Genomic DNA, 16,450 nt, shown 5'->3' with positions numbered 1-16,450 from the left:
TGTGCACAAAAGCCTATCATAGACTCTACTTTGAAAAAGTTCAATAAAAAGTCAAGTTGAATCCATGGCCCAACACTCTAGAACGGAAGATAAAATCGGGAAGATTAAAGCTCAGATCATTTAGTTGAGAATGTCAAAAGGAGGAGGAGGACAACTAAAGCGCTCTCCTCTGTGCTGAAAGGGAGGGTGCGAGAGATGGAGGGCATTCTTAAGGCACATGGCAGATGATAAGAGATGGTGCTGAGAATGCTGATTTACTTTTTATTTCACTCCTCTCCTTTCTCTCAGCAAATTCAGCGCTGCATGGCCATGGCCGCCTTGTTCCTTTGGGTCATCGTAGGCGCGAGAACAACCACACCATGGCTTGTGATTGCTCGCTGCTTTACTGCCTGCACTCTTGGCCTGCCACCAACACCCCCATCCACTGCCACCAATAAGAAGGCAGTAAGAAGCTTGAGCATCACCATCCCCACAACCAAGCCTGCTACCGTTGGCTGCCAATCCTTTGTTCTCTCTCTAGATGGCAGTGGTGCTAAATTGCTTCTGTGACATTGAAATTGAGTGGTTAGAAGCAGGGGCCTTGCGGTGGAAAGACCTGGATCCCAGGTCTTCACCGCCTACTATTTGTATGAACTTGGACAGTTTCTAAACTCCATGCTTCAGCTGCCTAGTCTGTCAGCATATTGCCTGCTTCTCAAGGTTTCTGTAAAGTCTGGAATGTTTAAAAACTTCTAGAATAATGTCTGACTCATAGTAGGAGCTCAGTAAATATAGATTCCCTTGTCTAAGGTCTCTCTGGATACTTGGTCCTTACAAAATGATGCCGTGTTCACACAGCTGCTGTTTGCCTTAATAGCAGGCCCAGTGCCCAGTAGGAAGTTACGTCTCATGAGTCCCAGCCTGAATATACGAAGCTTAAAAGTTGCCTTTGAAGCAGTTTTTCGATCAATTCTTTTATTGCCACCTAAACTCAAAAGTGTGCCAGCTTAGTTAAACTACAGAGCAAAGACTGCCAAATGCACAAAGCCTTCTTTTTGGAGATAGATTTTTTGAAGACTCAATTTAATTTAGAAATTATTGATGACCCTCTTTATATCTGTCTACATTGTTTGGCATGTCAGAGGGCTGACTGGCTGTATTCTCCATAGATGGGCTTTACTTTAAAGAAAACCGAATACAGAAAAAGCTCTGAACTTAGAGAACATCCTCATTGTACCTCGCTTGAGGGGTTTTCATTGGCGGCAGGGGTGGGGGGAGCAGGTGTAAGATTATCCCGTGGGGCTTGTGAAACTGCACACGTTCCTACATTCCTCCTCACCCCTTTGACAGTCCCTTCCAACACTCGGCAGTAAGGCACATAGCTCCTCAGCAGGAAGCCTGCGTAGCTTAAAAATTCCAAAAAGTCACAGGCGAAGAGGTGAGTCTGAAACATGCCTAATGTATTTGCTTTGCCAGAGTTTTGGTTTACAAAATTGCTTGTCAACAATGCCACAGGGAAGGTATTTATTATGGCTCAACTCATTGGAAAAGCACAGCTAATTTCATAAAGACTCAATTCGCACTCTGGAAACAGCTCCACTGTCTAAGGTAAAGAATGTGTGGAAGCGAGTTGTCACCGCAGGCTCTCCAAAGCATTTGTTTAGTCAGCACCATTTCCTTACTCCTGCCAGAGAAGAGTTGGATGCTAGAGAACAAGGAAAACAATGAGGAAAGGAGGTTTCTGAAAAGGCTTTGGGTGCACATAGTGATTCTCGCCATCCTCCACCCATTTTCCAGCCATAAAGCATAGAAGGAGGCGATGCTTCCCCCAGGGGGTAACAGGTGAAGACTCAAAGGAAAAACAGACTGGGTACAAAGGACAAGAACTTGCAGAGAGCAGGGCTGGTAATTCCATCATGATCACATGACTGCATGGTCAGCTGCTCTCCAGAGAAACAGAACTGATAGATATATATCTATAGATATCTACACATCTATAGATATATATATAGAGAGAGAGATTCTAGAAAGAAGGAAGGAAAGGAGTAAAGGAAGAGATAAAGGCATTAGAAGGTTTGATCATATGACTCTGAAGCATGGCCTTTGTTTCTAAAAAAAAAAAACAGTATCATTAACATAGCCTATTCAAATCTAGTGAGCTACCCCCTGGCAAATAAGGATATGGACTTAAATCAGCATACACGAGAGTTCAATACATGTCCAGCTAAATTTAGCAAAGCAACAGGGAAGGGTTCATTTTCATAAATGCTGTTGAACTAACTTGACATTACTGTGGGGAAAAATTAACTTGAACCTATGCCTCATGCAGTCTGTCAACAACATAAAAATTTCAAGTGTCAAATATTTAGAAGAAATTAATTACTGGGGAAAAAGAGAAAATAGAGCACTTATTCAGTCTGTAGAGACAGATAATGTTTGATTAAAGGAGAAAAATAATTACAAAGGAAAAGATAAGCAGTGTCTTTACACAATATTTACACAATAAAACACAGCACAACCAAGATAAAAGTCAAGTGACAATAGAATATTATTTAATACATATGACATTTCCAAAATATATTGAGTTTTTATAAATTAACATTAACTTCACTGTGAACAGTGGTCAAAGAATATGAAGAATCATTACATAAGATGAAACACCATTAGGAAATTAACATAGGAAGCAGTGTGCAGTCTTGCCAACAATAAAAGAGGTGCAAATTAAAACCACGATGGAATGTCACTTTATAACTCTAAAATTAGCAGCAGTAAAGGAACATTAGCAAAACTGGTGATGGAGCTATTGGGGAAATTGAAACATTTATACATTTCTAGCGACATTGTAAATTATCTCAGTCAATTTGATGAATAATCTGGCAGTTTTTATCAAGAGTCATAAAAATGTTCATACCTTTTTACTAAATAATCTCACTCCAGGGTATTTGTTTTAAGGATATAATTCAGAAGAAGGAATACATTATGTGTTATTTATTATCATGGAAAACTGGACACATCCCAAATAGCCATTAATAGATGGTTATAAGACCATGGTATTTTAACTTAATGGAATTACTTGCAACCAATGAAAATGATAAATATGAAGATTATTGAGATACATGGAAAAGTATGTATAAAATATTCAAAATTAAATAAGTTATAAGAGCCCATGTTTAAGAAGGTCTGAACAGAGTTCCCGTGGTGGTTCAGTGGTAACAAACCTGACTAGTATCCACGAGGACGAGGGTTCGATCCCTGGCCTCGCTCAGTAGGTTAAGGAGCCGGCATTGCTGTGAGCTGTGGTGTAGGTCAAAGCCGCGGCTTGGATCTGGTGTTGCAGCGGCTGTGGTGTGGACCAGCAGCTACAGCTGCAATGCAACCCCTAGCCTGCGAACTTCCGTATGCTGCGAGTGTGGCCCAAAAAAGACTAAAAAAAAAAAAAAAAAAAGGTCTAAACAGGCTAGAGCTGTGTATTCCCTATCCCCTGTTGAAACTGAACCACTAGGAATCACCTTCCATGATGGAGCCTCCTACTGAGAAGAAACTCCTGGTAGCTGAAGAAAATTTGAACATGCAGGAATAATGGAGATGAGGGAAAGAGAGAATCCAAATAAAAGTTAGGGAAAGAAATCTCAGCAAGTGAGAGGCGGTGTTTAACACTACGCAAAACCACAGAAGAGGCCCTGTGAAGCTAGAAAATCCCTTTGCATCACGCCTCTTTCTAAAAGTTGAATCAAACTAAATTCCCATTAAAATGAACGACAGAAACGTAGCAGGGTAAAATTTCATATCAAGTTACTACATGAAGAGAGAATAGGGAGCAAAATAAATTCATTTCATGAAACTGCATCAGAAAGGCATGCTTTTATTTATTTTTTAATAGTTATTTCCCCAATACAGTTTTGTTTTGTTTTGTTTTTTACTGTACAGCATGGTGACCCAGTGTATATATACACATTCTTTTTTGTCACATTATCAAGCTTCATCATAAGTGACTAGACATAGTTCCCAGAGCTACACAGCAGGATCTCATTGCTAATAAACAGATAAAAATGGTCACATATTACTTAATAAAGCTAAAATGTATTAGAATTCTACAAGAGGAGTTCCCGTCGTGGCGCAGTGGTTAACGAATCCGACTAGGAACCATGAGGTTGCGGGTTTGGTCCCTGCCCTTGCTCAGTGGGTTAACGATCCGGTGTTGCCGTGAGCTGTGGTGTAGGTTGCAGATGCGGCTCGGATCCCGCGTTGCTGTGGCTCTGGCGTAGGCCGGTGGCTGCAGCTCCGATTGGACCCCTAGCCTGGGAACCTCCATATGCCGCGGGAGCGGCCCAAGAAATAGCAACAACAACAACAACAACAAAAAAGAATTCTACAAGATATACAAAAATATAAATCAGAAAAAACTCGTAAATAAGGATACCACACTCAAAAAATAATTACAATAACAGGAAATTCATTTTAGAAATACAGAATAAGTTAGAGGAAATAGGGTGAAAAAAACACAACCGAAGAGTTCCCATTGTGGCTTAGTGGGTTAAGAACCAGACAGTGTCTGTGAGGATGTGAGTTCGATCCCCGGCCTCACTCAGTGGCTTAAAGATCTGGCGTTACCGTGAGCTGTGGTGTAGGTCGCAGATGAGGCTCGGATCTGGCGTTGCTGAGGCTGTGGCGTAGACCGGCGGTTACAGCTCCGATTCGACACCTAGCCTGGGAACTTCCATATGCCAAAGGTGAAACAAAAGAAATAAAAGGCATCCATATAGGAAGAGAAGAGATCAAACTGTCACTGTATGCAGATGATATGATACTATACCTAGAAAACCCTAAGGACTCAACCCCAAAACTCCTTGAACTGATTAATAAATTCAGCAAAGTGGCAGGATATAAGATTAACATTCAGAAGTCAGTTGCATTTCTGTATACCAGCAATGAAACATTAGAAAAGGAATACAAAAAAATGATACCTTTTAAAATTGCACCTCACAAAATCAAATACCTCGGAATACACCTGACCAAAGAGGTAAACGACCTATATGCCGAGAACTATAAAACTTTAATCAAAGAAATCAAAGAAGATGTAAAGAAATGGAAAGATATTCCATGTTCCTGGATTGGAAAAATCAATATTGTGAAAATGGCCATCCTACCCAAAGCAATCTACAGATTCAATGCAATCCCTATCAAATTACCCATGACATTGTTCACAGAACTAGAACAAACAATCCAAACATTTATATGGAACCACAAAAGACCCAGAATCGCCAAAGCAATCCTGAGAAACAAAAACCAAGCAGGAGGCATAACTCTCCCAGACTTCAAGAAATACTACAAAGCCACAGTCATCAAAACAGTGTGGTACTGGTATCAAAACAGACAGACAGACCAATGGAACAGAATAGAGAATCTGGAAATAAACCCTGACACCTATGGTCAATTAATCTTTGACAAGGGAGGCAGGAACATCAAATGGGAAAAGGAAAGTCTATTCAGCAAGCATTGCTGGGAAACCTGGACAGCTGTATGCAAAGCAATGAAACTAGAACACACCCTCACACCATGCACAAAAATAAACTCCAAATGGCTGAAAGACTTAAATATACGACAGGACACCATCAAACTCCTAGAAGAAAACATAGGCAAAACACTCTCTGACATCAACATCATGAATATTTTCTCAGGGCAGTCTCCCAAAGCAATAGAAATTAGAGCAAAAATAAACCCATGGGACCTCATCAAACTGAAAAGCTTTTGCACAGCAAAGGAAACCAAAAAGAAAACAAAAAGACAACTTACAGAATGGGAGAAAATAGTTTCAAATGATGCAACCGACAAGGGCTTAATCTCTAGAATATACAAGCAACTTATACAACTCAACAGCAAAAAAGCCAATCAATCAATGGAAAAATGGGCAAAAGACCTGAATAGACATTTCTCCAAGGAAGATATACAGATGGCCAACAAACACATGAAAAAATGCTCAACATCGCTGATTATAAGAGAAATGCAAATCAAAACTACCATGAGATACCACCTCACACCAGTCAGAATGGCCATCATTAATAAATCCACAAATAACAAGTGCTGGAGGGGCTGTGGAGAAAAGGGAACCCTCCTGCACTGCTGGTGGGAATGTCAACTGGTACAGCCACTATGGAGAACAGTTTGGAGATACCTTAGAAATCTATCCATAGAACTTCCATATGACCCTGCAATCCCACTCTTGGGCATCTATCCGGACAAAGCTCTACTTAAAAGAGACACGTGCACCTGCATGTTCATTGCAGCCCTATTCACAATAGCCAGGACATGGAAACAACCCAAATGTCCATCGACAGAGGATTGGATTCGGAAGAGGTGGTATATATACACAATGGAATACTACTCAGCCATAAGAAAGAACGACATAGTGCCATTTGCAGCAACATGGATGGAACTAGAGACTCTCATCCTGAGTGAAATGAGCCAGAAAGACAAAGACAAATACCATATGATATCACTTATAACTGGAATCTAATATCCAGCACAAATGAACATCTCAGAAAAGAAAATCATGGACTTGGAGAAGAGACTTGTGGTTGCCTGATGGGAGGGGGAGGGAGCGGGAGGGATCGGGAGCTTGGGCTTATCAGACACAACCTAGAATAGATTTATAAGGAGATCCTGCTGAATAGCATTGAGAACTATGTCTAGATATTCATGTCGCAACAGAAGAAAGGATGGGGGAAAAAACTGTAACTGCAATGTATACATCTAAGGATGACCTGACCCCCTTGCTGTACAGTGGGAAAATAATAATAATAAAAAAAAAAAAAAGGAAAAGCACAAGAAATAATGCTTTAAGGGAAAAGTAAGATTAAAAGGAAAATTTTTATTTTTACCTTTAAAAGTTTCTTCCTACCCCTTTCATTATTATTTTTGGTGATAAGAACACTTAACATGAGATCTGTCCTCTTAGCAGATTCTTAAGGAAAATTTTAAAAATAAAAAATAAATGAAGAGATGAAGTAACTTGAGTGAAAATGACACACATGGACGGCAACAAAGAAGAGCCGACATGCAGATGATAGAGTCCTTGAAGAAGGAAGCCAAGCAAGGGAATAGGGGAATACAGTTCAAACACAAATATACACACGCACATAAATACATGTAATTAAACTATACATCAAAAAAAAAAAAAAAGAAAGAAAAGAAACCCACTCACTATGTACCTGAGGATATTGACCCAGAATGACAAACACCAGGCCTACATTCTAGTAAAGCTACTGGGCTTTAGCAAAGGAAGAAAATTCTTTAGGCATCTTGGATAAAGGGAGGAATGGGGAGCTTGGGCTTATCAGACACAACTTAGAATAGACTTACAAGGAGATCCTGCTGAGTAGCATTGAGAACTATGTCTAGATACTCATGTTGCAACAGAACAAATGGGAAAAAAATGTTATGTATACATGTAAGGATAACTTGATCCCCTTGCCGTACAGTGGGAAAAAAATAAATTAAAAAAAAAGAAAACAAGAAAACCCAGGATATCATCAGGTCTTTTAACAACAATGCTTTATGCCACAAGGGAATTGAGCAACATTTTTAAAATGGTCAAGAAAGTATGAGCCAATCATTTTATATCCAAGACCTTCCAGTATAGAAGGCCCAGACAAATTGTTAACAGCGTGGAAAAGGATGTTGACATAAGGCCTTCTGGAAGAAAATAAGGGAGAATGACTTCAGATAACCAAAAGATCTCTAGAGAAAGAGCAACATAACGGTTAGTGGTGAGCATTAAATATATATAAGAATTCTTCTGGAATTAACTCTAAATGAGAGTTAAAAGAATAAGGTATGGCTATATGATGAGGCATTGTCGGTATCATACAACCATACAACAAATGGGATGGGAAAGGGGTTCACACATGCAGTGTGTTTAAGCTGTTCCTTAAGCATATTGGTGGAGGCACTAATAGTGTTGTTACACAGCTATGAATATGTGTGTTATATGTCAGAAGCAAATGAATAATTGTGGAGTATTCTAAGTCACATATTCTCACTGGGACTAATATCACCCCCAAGAGGACATAAAATTATTCTTGGAGAGTGAAAAAGAATCAGATGCATTGCTCACCTAGTGCAAAAACCCTTTTCCCTAGAAGTGTTTGGTGAAAATGTTTGGGGACAATTATTTTAATTTCTGTGCTGCCTGAGGCATTCAAATGAGGCAAACAATTGGCTAGTCAAAAAAACCAAAAAAGAAAATCTGGGGAATAAGATGCGAGGACTTTGAAAAACTCCCAACATATTGGTGGGAATCTACAAGGGCATGCTAATTAGTGGGGTTGCACACTTGCTCAATAAAGACGTGAAAAGACCCTGAATGCTTGCTGCAGACTGGCGTTCATGCTCTGCCCAATATGGACGTGAGGTGTAAGGCAGAGCTGAAAATTACCCAGCTGAGTGTTGAAAGCATGCCCGAACAGGGGCACAGAACCCCCTGTGTAAAGACTGGGGGATTCACCGGTTCCAGGCACTTACGGACATCTCATTAACTGATCTCTAAGCTAACTAGGCAGAGACATCAGGGACTATACATAACAAAGAATACAGACTTTACAGAATTAATTCAGAAAATTCACTAAAGAAGGCAATAACAGCAACGAACTGGTGATGATTGCAAAACTTGGTGAATTTACCAAGGAAACACTGAAGTGTACACTTTAAAATGGTTGCTTTTATGATGTCAGTTATATTAAAAAACAAAAAACCGTCATTCCAGGAGTTCCCGTCATGGCTCAGTGGAACACAAATCTGACTAGAATCCATGAGGACATGGGTTCAATCCCTGGCCTCGCTCAGTGGGTTAACGATCTGGCATTGGTGTGAGCTGTGGTGTAGGTCACAGATGTGGTTTGGATCCCTTGTTGTTGTGGCTCTGGTGTAGGCCGGCAGCTGTAGCTCCAATTTGACCCTTAGCCTGGGAACCTCCATATGCTGCGGGTACGGCCCTAAAAAGACAAAACAAACAAGCAAAAACCTCATTCCAGCAAATAAATTAAAATTATAGACTACGACCATTTTGAAATTGAATATGTTTGTTTCACTAACAAAATAGTGAAAACCGGAAACTGATCAAGACCCAAATCTGCCAGTATATACAGAAGAACGTGTTGAACTGCACCATGAATATGTAATCAGCATCATGCAGATTCTGAGGAAATCTGCAAGTAAAACAGCATGAGTCCCTTGGCATATACATTGTAGGGAAAGGAAATGGAGGGAGGGAGAACCTATAGGTTAAAATAGGTTTGAAAGACATACAAGTTTTTAAAAAATTGGGCATGATTATTCGATACTGTCTACTGGTTTACCCTTGGGTGATGAAACCATAAGAATCCAAGGAAAGGATTACTATAAATTTCAGGGCAGGAGTTCCCGTCGTGGCTCAGTGGTTAACGAATCCGACTAGGAGCCATGAGGTTGCTGGTTTGATCCCTGCCCTTGCTCAGTGGGTTAAGGATCCGGCCTTGCCGTGAGCTGTGGTGTAGGTTGCAGACGCGGCTCGGATCCCATGTTGCTGTGGCTGTGGTGTAGGCTGGCGGCTACAGTTCTGATTAGACCCCTAGCTTGGGAACCTCCATATGCCGCAGGAGCGGCCCTAGACAAGGCAAAAAGACAAAAAATAAACAAAATTTGGCACTTCTTTAAAAAAAATAAGAAATAAATTTCAGGACAGTGGTTATATTTGGAGGCAGAGAAGGGGCTGTATTTGGGCATTTGGTAGAGCTTCCGGCATGGCTAGTTTTTTAGCCTGGATGTTGATTACAAGGGTATATATTTGTATAATAATTCGCTAAGTTCTACATTTGTGTGGTTTCCTATGTCTTCATTTTAAAATAAGATTAAAAAATGACCTAAATAAACATATTGGTTGGAAGAGATTAGATGAACAAAAATACGGGTTCTGGGCATATTTCTTCAAGTAAAGTTAATAATAATGATAAAGGCTAGTAATTGGAAATTGACTTTCTTTCCCACTGTATTGGATATTGCAAATGGAAGACTTGTAAAGGGGAATTATCTCACACTATATCTGGAATGATGGTTTTTTTAAGAGGAAATGTGTCCTAACTATGCTATAAATGGGATCTGTATAAGTGGGCCACTCTACTCAAAGAACATCCATCTTATAGCCAGGAATTGTGCAGGATGAATTTTTAATTTAGTCAGCCTCTTAAGTCATTTTTCAAAAACTACAAACAATGGGACTTTTATTTAAGGATGTCATGTTGAGTCAGGATCTTTGATAGAGAAGTTCGGTCTTGTCAATACCCGAGAGAGTTCCTGACACCAGTTATGCCACATCTCCTCTTGTCTCTTCAAGCCTTCACCCACCCACTGCTTTAGCAAATGACCTCTCCTGCTTTGCTGAGACCGGGTCCCTTGTATGTCCTCTTGTCCCCACCTCAACTCATTGCTCTTTCTATACATATTTTTTATTCTTCTCTCCACTCTCAAAGGAAGAGCAGGACCCTTCCTTCTCTTTAAAAATAACCCGTCTGCCTCTGCCTTATTTGAGAATTTCTGTGAACAGTTTACCCTTGATGTTTTGCCATGTACATGTTGCTTTCATCAAAGACACTTCTAAAGTACTCAGCCTGGGGGACTGGAAGATTCTTTGATGCCAAAGAGAGAGAGAAGGAAGATGGCAGAGGCGCTGGTTTGGGGAAAAGAATTCCATTTGGGATATGATCCATTTGGAAGAATGGCAAACCAGCACAAATTGAAGGTCCATGGCCTGTGGTATATCTGGTATTAACCTGTCACTGTCATTCTTTTTTATTTTAAAATATGGGTTGTTCACCTGGTAGATGCACAAAGTAATATACTGAGTGCTGTGGGGGAGAGTGGACCCTGAGATGAGCGAGATGTACTTGCCTTCAAGAAAATAACAGTGAACTTGTTTTAATATAAGCAATGTGCAAGGCAGTGGTCAAAGGTAAGGATGGAGTGAGTGTTGGGGGTAAGTGGGCACAAACAGAATGCTGAGTGTGGAAAAATAAGCACTTGCAAGTTTTCCAGTAGGAAGGTTTGGGGCAGCATTGGTGTGCTGTACTCAAGAGGCCCTCAGGACAGCTGGAATCAAAAAACCCAGCTCTTGCATGCCTTACTTAAGCCCTCTCTCTTCAGTATTTAAATATTTCTTTTCCTCCACAGACACTGTGGGAGGTAGATGCAGAGACCCGTACACCATGGGACCTGACCTCAAAGTGTTTATGTGCCCGTTGGGGAGATAAGGCACAGCTGGGGAACTAGAGACAGACCATGGGTTAAGGGGTGCTACAGAAATAAAAGTATTGGAATGCCTTTTATGGGTTGGACACTGTTCCAGGCCCAAGAAGAAAGACACCAAGAGGATGAAACCATTTTGATCTTGTTTTCGTTCCTCAGATATGCCAAGCAGTGCAAAGCTGCTGTGATTCAGAGAGTACTGGAAACGCTTTTAGTCAAAGCTGTGCTTTAGCAAGATGGATGTGCAAACGTGTTGTAGCCAGGGCTGAAGAGACGCTTCAATCAGGGAGTGAGGTCGAGCATGTGAGAGTTAATCAGGGTCTTACCTGCCACCAGGCATGAATGTGTACTTTGATGTCAGACATATATGGGCCACATATATCACCAGCTCTGCTCTCTGCAAATAGTGATCTTGGGCAGGTCGCTTGTCCTGTCTTGAATCTCAGTCCCCACCCATAGTAATCACCATTCTATGGCTAGACAGACAGACCGATGACAACAGGAATGGGCTCATGTGATTTTTAGACACCAGGAAGTCCTGCAATCGGCTGCCTGCAAGCCAGAGAAAGCGGAAAGCCAGCGGTGTAATTCAGTCCTGTCTGAAGGCCTGAGAACCCAGAGAGCTGATGATGTAAGTTGGCCCAAGGATCAGAAGTGCAGATGTTCTCAGGCAGCGCAGTCAGAGAGAGGAGATTGGCCCTTCCTCTGCCTTGTGTTCCATCCAGGCCTTCAACAGGTTGGATGAGGCCCGCCCGTATTGATGAGAACAGTCCTCCTTCGTCTGCTGATTCGGGGCTGATCTTTTCCAGAAACACAGACGTGTCCAGAAATAATGTTTTACCAGCTCTCTGAGCATCCCTTAGCCCAGTCCACGGACACAAAATTAGCCATCACAGTCCCTTCAGATGTTGGAGAAAAGGAGGCTCACAGCTTCCCACCATCTCGAAAGTAAACCCCTCCACTGTTTAACCTCCCAGACTTCCTCCTAAGATCTCGCTCCAGATGTCCGGCTGAAGATGGCACGCAGGAAGCTCTGGGCTTCCTTATCTCCTGAGCTTTCTGAGAATATTCAGTAGTGTGGGTAAAAATAAGAAAATCTGGGGGAGTTCCCGTCGTGGCGCAGTGGTTAATGAATCCGACTAGGAACCATGAGGTTGCGGGTTCGGTCCCTGCCCTTGCTCAGTGGGTTAACGATCCGGCGTTGCCGTGGGCTGTGGTGTAGGTTGCAGACGCGGCTCGGATCCCGCGTTGCTGTGGCTCTGGTATAGGCCAGTGGCTACAGCTCCGATTGGACCCCTAGCCTGGGACCCTCCATATGCCGCGGGAGCGGCCCAAGAAATAGCAAAAACAACAACAACAAAAAGACAAAAAGACAAAAAGAAAATCTGGAAATTCCCTGGAGGTTCATGGGTTAAGGATCCAGCATCATCACCGCTCTGGGTCGGGTCACTGCTATGGCTCGGATTTGATACCTGGCCTGAGGGCTTCTGCATGCCGTGGGCGCAGCCAGAAAAAAAAGAAAAGAAAATCTGTAATTGAGAGCATATGGACTACTTTCAGAATCCGCTCAGAGGACGAAACAAAATAGTGATTTATTTCCCCTGTACCCCGTTGACTAACTGCAATCATCCCACTTAAGACAAATTGTGAACTAGATGATATAAGGCAGGAAGGCAGAGCTATAGAAAGTCAGCCTCGTCAAGTTCCTACCATTGGCTCTTGCTGGTTTTAAAATCTGAGAGTTCAGACTGTGTCTGTCTGGCTCATGGTGCCCTGTTCGGGGCATCGCAAGGGCTTGGTAAATATCTGTGGGACGCATGACTATTGAGGTGATGTAGACACATGAGTCCTGCAGATTCTGTCTTGAAAATGACTATTCATCTTCTTCCCACAGCCATTGCCCAAGTTCTAGAAATAATGAAAATTATTTCTCATCTGATCTCTGTGGAGTCAAACAGGCGTGGGTTTCTGGTACTGGCTCAGTCACTTAAAGCTGCCTGACTTGATGGAATACGTTTTTGATTTATCTTTTTCCTCTTGAAACAGATAGTAAACATTTCTAAACTAATGAAAATGTGGCTTCAAAGGGACTGCAAATTTGGTAAAATCTATGCTTGGCACTAGTGCCCTTGACAGAATGCTACTTCTATTTTAGTGTTGCCATGATACAATTGATAGAGAAGAGAGGGCTTTTTTTTTTTTTTTTTTTTTTTTTTTGGAAATTTCTCAACAAAGGGGAAGAATATGGCTGCTAGTCCTCTGTACATTGGATGACATACAAATAAAGGATGTCACAAAGGGAAATCTGGAAGTTGCTCAATGACCAAAATGAGGTCCTTTGGACTCTTGACAGTAAGTAATTTTGGTCTTCATGCAGATGGTCTCCGGATGTGGGTGTGGAGCTCTGGCAGGTGGTTTACCGTTGGTCAGGAAGCAGCCATCGTAGGAAGCTTCTAGGGAGGTGGATCTGCCTGCCTCGTTCACGGATGGGTCCCTGACACCTAGCACGGTGCCGGGTTGGCGGTACGTACTCAACAGCAGCAGCATGAGTGAGGCAGGAGCTCACGCACCACTGAACTGAGGACAGGCCACTCGGCTTCTTATCCTGGTTCTGCCACTTCACTCCTTCTGCGACCTTGGGAAAATCTTCTTTGCTCTCAGGACATACGTTAACCCATCACTGTTCACTTGATTGCCATTGTTCTTTGTGTCCTCAAGTTCTGCAGCTTGTAGTTCTTCACAGTAAATCCACAGAAAGGCTCCCTGAGTCAAATGAACTCAAATGTGATAAAACAAGGCAGAGGAGCAGACTCCCTCAGGCTGACAGTAACATGGTGTGATTCCAGCTCGCTTCATGTTTGTGCCTAAAAAAGCCTTCTTCTCTGTGATCGGGATATTATGTGCCTGTGGTACCACATTAAACGACTCTCTCTTTATCAGGATAGAGACATGCCTTCTGCACATCCGTGTTACAATGCAAGATCTCCAATGACAAGCCAGGCAGTCATATATTCTTGAGGCCGGGGCATCGAGAGACATTCCACCACTGTAACGTTCTGTCGATGGCATAAAGCTTGTTCCAAAGTGGTAATTAGAACAGAGGCTCCGAATGATAGACACCTTCAGTGGCAGCCTCGCGGGCTACTACCTCATGCTGGCAGTTCTCTTGCTGCTTTTAATCAAGAACTAGGCTACCCAGACTTTTTTTCATTGCTGCTTCAGTAGGGAAAGAACAGCACAAATGTGGGCACTTTAATATGACCTTCAGCCTTACAAAGCATCATGGGAACTCCCCCCAGTGGCCCAGAGCAGGTATCTCAAAATAATTTATTAGAATGGGTTTGTGTATCTTGAAGCCTTATCTAATTGGTGTTCAAACCTGTTGCTGCCTGTTCTCCTTTTTCCTTATCTTTAAGGACTCCCAGCAGAGAGGCGAGAGCATCCATTAAGCGTGCCTTCCCTTTCCCTGCATGCTCTTGTGCATGCACTTGCTAACATGAAGACACGGCCCCTCTCTCCTCGCATCCCACCCCAATCCCTGCAGACACTCAGGGCCACTCAGGAGTAGAACTGTGTTAGATCTGGAACGGACCAGAAATAGCATCTGGACCAACTTCATCTTTTCTGAAAAATGGGGACACCGAGGCTCAAAGACAGGTTGTACACAGCAGATTCAAAAACACTCAAGCCCAGTTCTAATACCACCAGCACTGTATTTCTGTATCTCCCCACCATGAGCCCAAGGTTCAAGGAGGTGCAAAAGCTCCTTGCTTCAGTTCAGTATATATGTCATTCACTCTCCTTGTATATGAAACATTGTACTAAGTCCCAGAGGTATTTTATGGACAGCGAAGTATTATCCTGGTCCAGTGGAGGTCCGTGGAGATGTACATAAATACATCCAGTGCAAGCAGATTGCTAAGTGTTCTCGTGGAGGCAGCAAGTAATTTAGAAATTAGAGTCAGAAGATATTTGTTTAAATTGATTGGTTTGAGGTGTCCCTTCTGAGTTTCATGGAAGGGGATTTCACTGTGCCTTGAGAAGCTAAAGATTAAACTATCAGCATTGGCGTTGTTCTTTCTGCACTTGTTTGAAGAAACTTCAGAAGTGCTTCTAATTAAAATGAATACCAACAAAATAAAATAAATACAATGTTTTTGCTTCTGAAAACATCAAAAATATGTAGGTTTGGGGAGGGTGTGAGGAAGTGGGAATGGGCCTGCCTTCCTGCTGGCGATTATGAGCAATCTCTCAGTCTGCAGTGGGTGCTTTACAAACACGCACATCTTCTAGTCTGTTTGACTTCTAGAAATACAGGCTGAAGGAGTGTGTGTGAGTATGTGTGTGTGTGTGTTTCAGTATGTAGATATTTTGTGTTTTTATAAAGAGTGAGCACAAGAAATGTTTGTTGTGCAAGGGGAAAAAATCAAGGGGCAAGACAATATGTTCCATTAAAATCTCCTTTTGTGTATTTTATATACTCAGGTATATCATACATTACCCAAGCGTATGCCTGTCTTGTTTCTACCAGGTATCCACGCTGAAGCCAGTGACACATATCACATTAAAATGCAAACACCCACAAATCCAAGTCTAAAAATAGACAAATGATGGGCGTTTTATTGACGATTTCACGAGAGGATGGAATAGGGACAGGGTTATTTTGTATATCAAACAGCAAAACCTTCTGTGTCACTTTGCCTTCCAACATTTCTCTTGGCAAAGTTTGATGGCCTCCTGTAGCTACTTCTCTCCCTTTCCTTTCTTGCAGACACCTTCAGGGCCTCTCCCCCTTTCTATTGCCAATCTCTCCTCCACCATCACCATGACACTGCCGCCACCATGCAGCAGCCTTCTGGGATTCCCTCAAGCATCATCCAACAGAAAATTTCTGCAGTGACCGAAATGTTGTATAAACGTCTCTGTCCAGTATGGCGGTCACCAGCACCACATGGGGCTGGTGAGCACTTGAGGTGTGACTGGTGCAATTGAGAACATGTGTTTTCATTTTCATTTAATTGTAATTGATTTATATTAACCACATGTGGCTATTAACCATCTGAAATATGGCTAATGTAACGGAGGAAATATAATTTGAATTTTACTTAATTGTAGGGAATTTACGTTACCCATATGTGGCTAAGGGCCCCCATATTGGGCAGTAAAGCTCTGGTTCTTTCTTAGGCAGAACAGGCTG

At 42.0% G+C, this 16,450-nt stretch overlaps 1 protein-coding gene across 5 annotated transcripts in view; it reads left to right on the top strand.

Moving 5' to 3' along the window:
• The window catches only part of LOC110257820 (uncharacterized), a 252,357-nt gene that overhangs the window by 131,327 nt on the left and 104,580 nt on the right, over window positions 1–16,450 (top strand). The window contains exon 3 of one of the 5 annotated variants that reach the window (XR_002340824.2): window positions 13,631–15,727. The exons of the other annotated variants lie outside the window; for them this stretch is intronic. The gene's annotated coding sequence lies outside the window, so the exon portion shown is untranslated. Of the gene's footprint in view, window positions 1–13,630; window positions 15,728–16,450 lie in introns of those variants that run through there. 5 annotated transcript variants of the gene reach the window in all.

The sequence above is a fragment of the Sus scrofa genome, chromosome X (assembly GCF_054392235.1).
Source record: "Sus scrofa isolate SSC_HxYL_T2T_F1_AM1 chromosome X, Sscrofa_HxYL_maternal_Yorkshire_Landrace_v2.0, whole genome shotgun sequence".
NCBI lineage: Eukaryota > Metazoa > Chordata > Mammalia > Artiodactyla > Suidae > Sus > Sus scrofa.
This window is presented reverse-complemented; position numbering and strand designations above follow the sequence as displayed.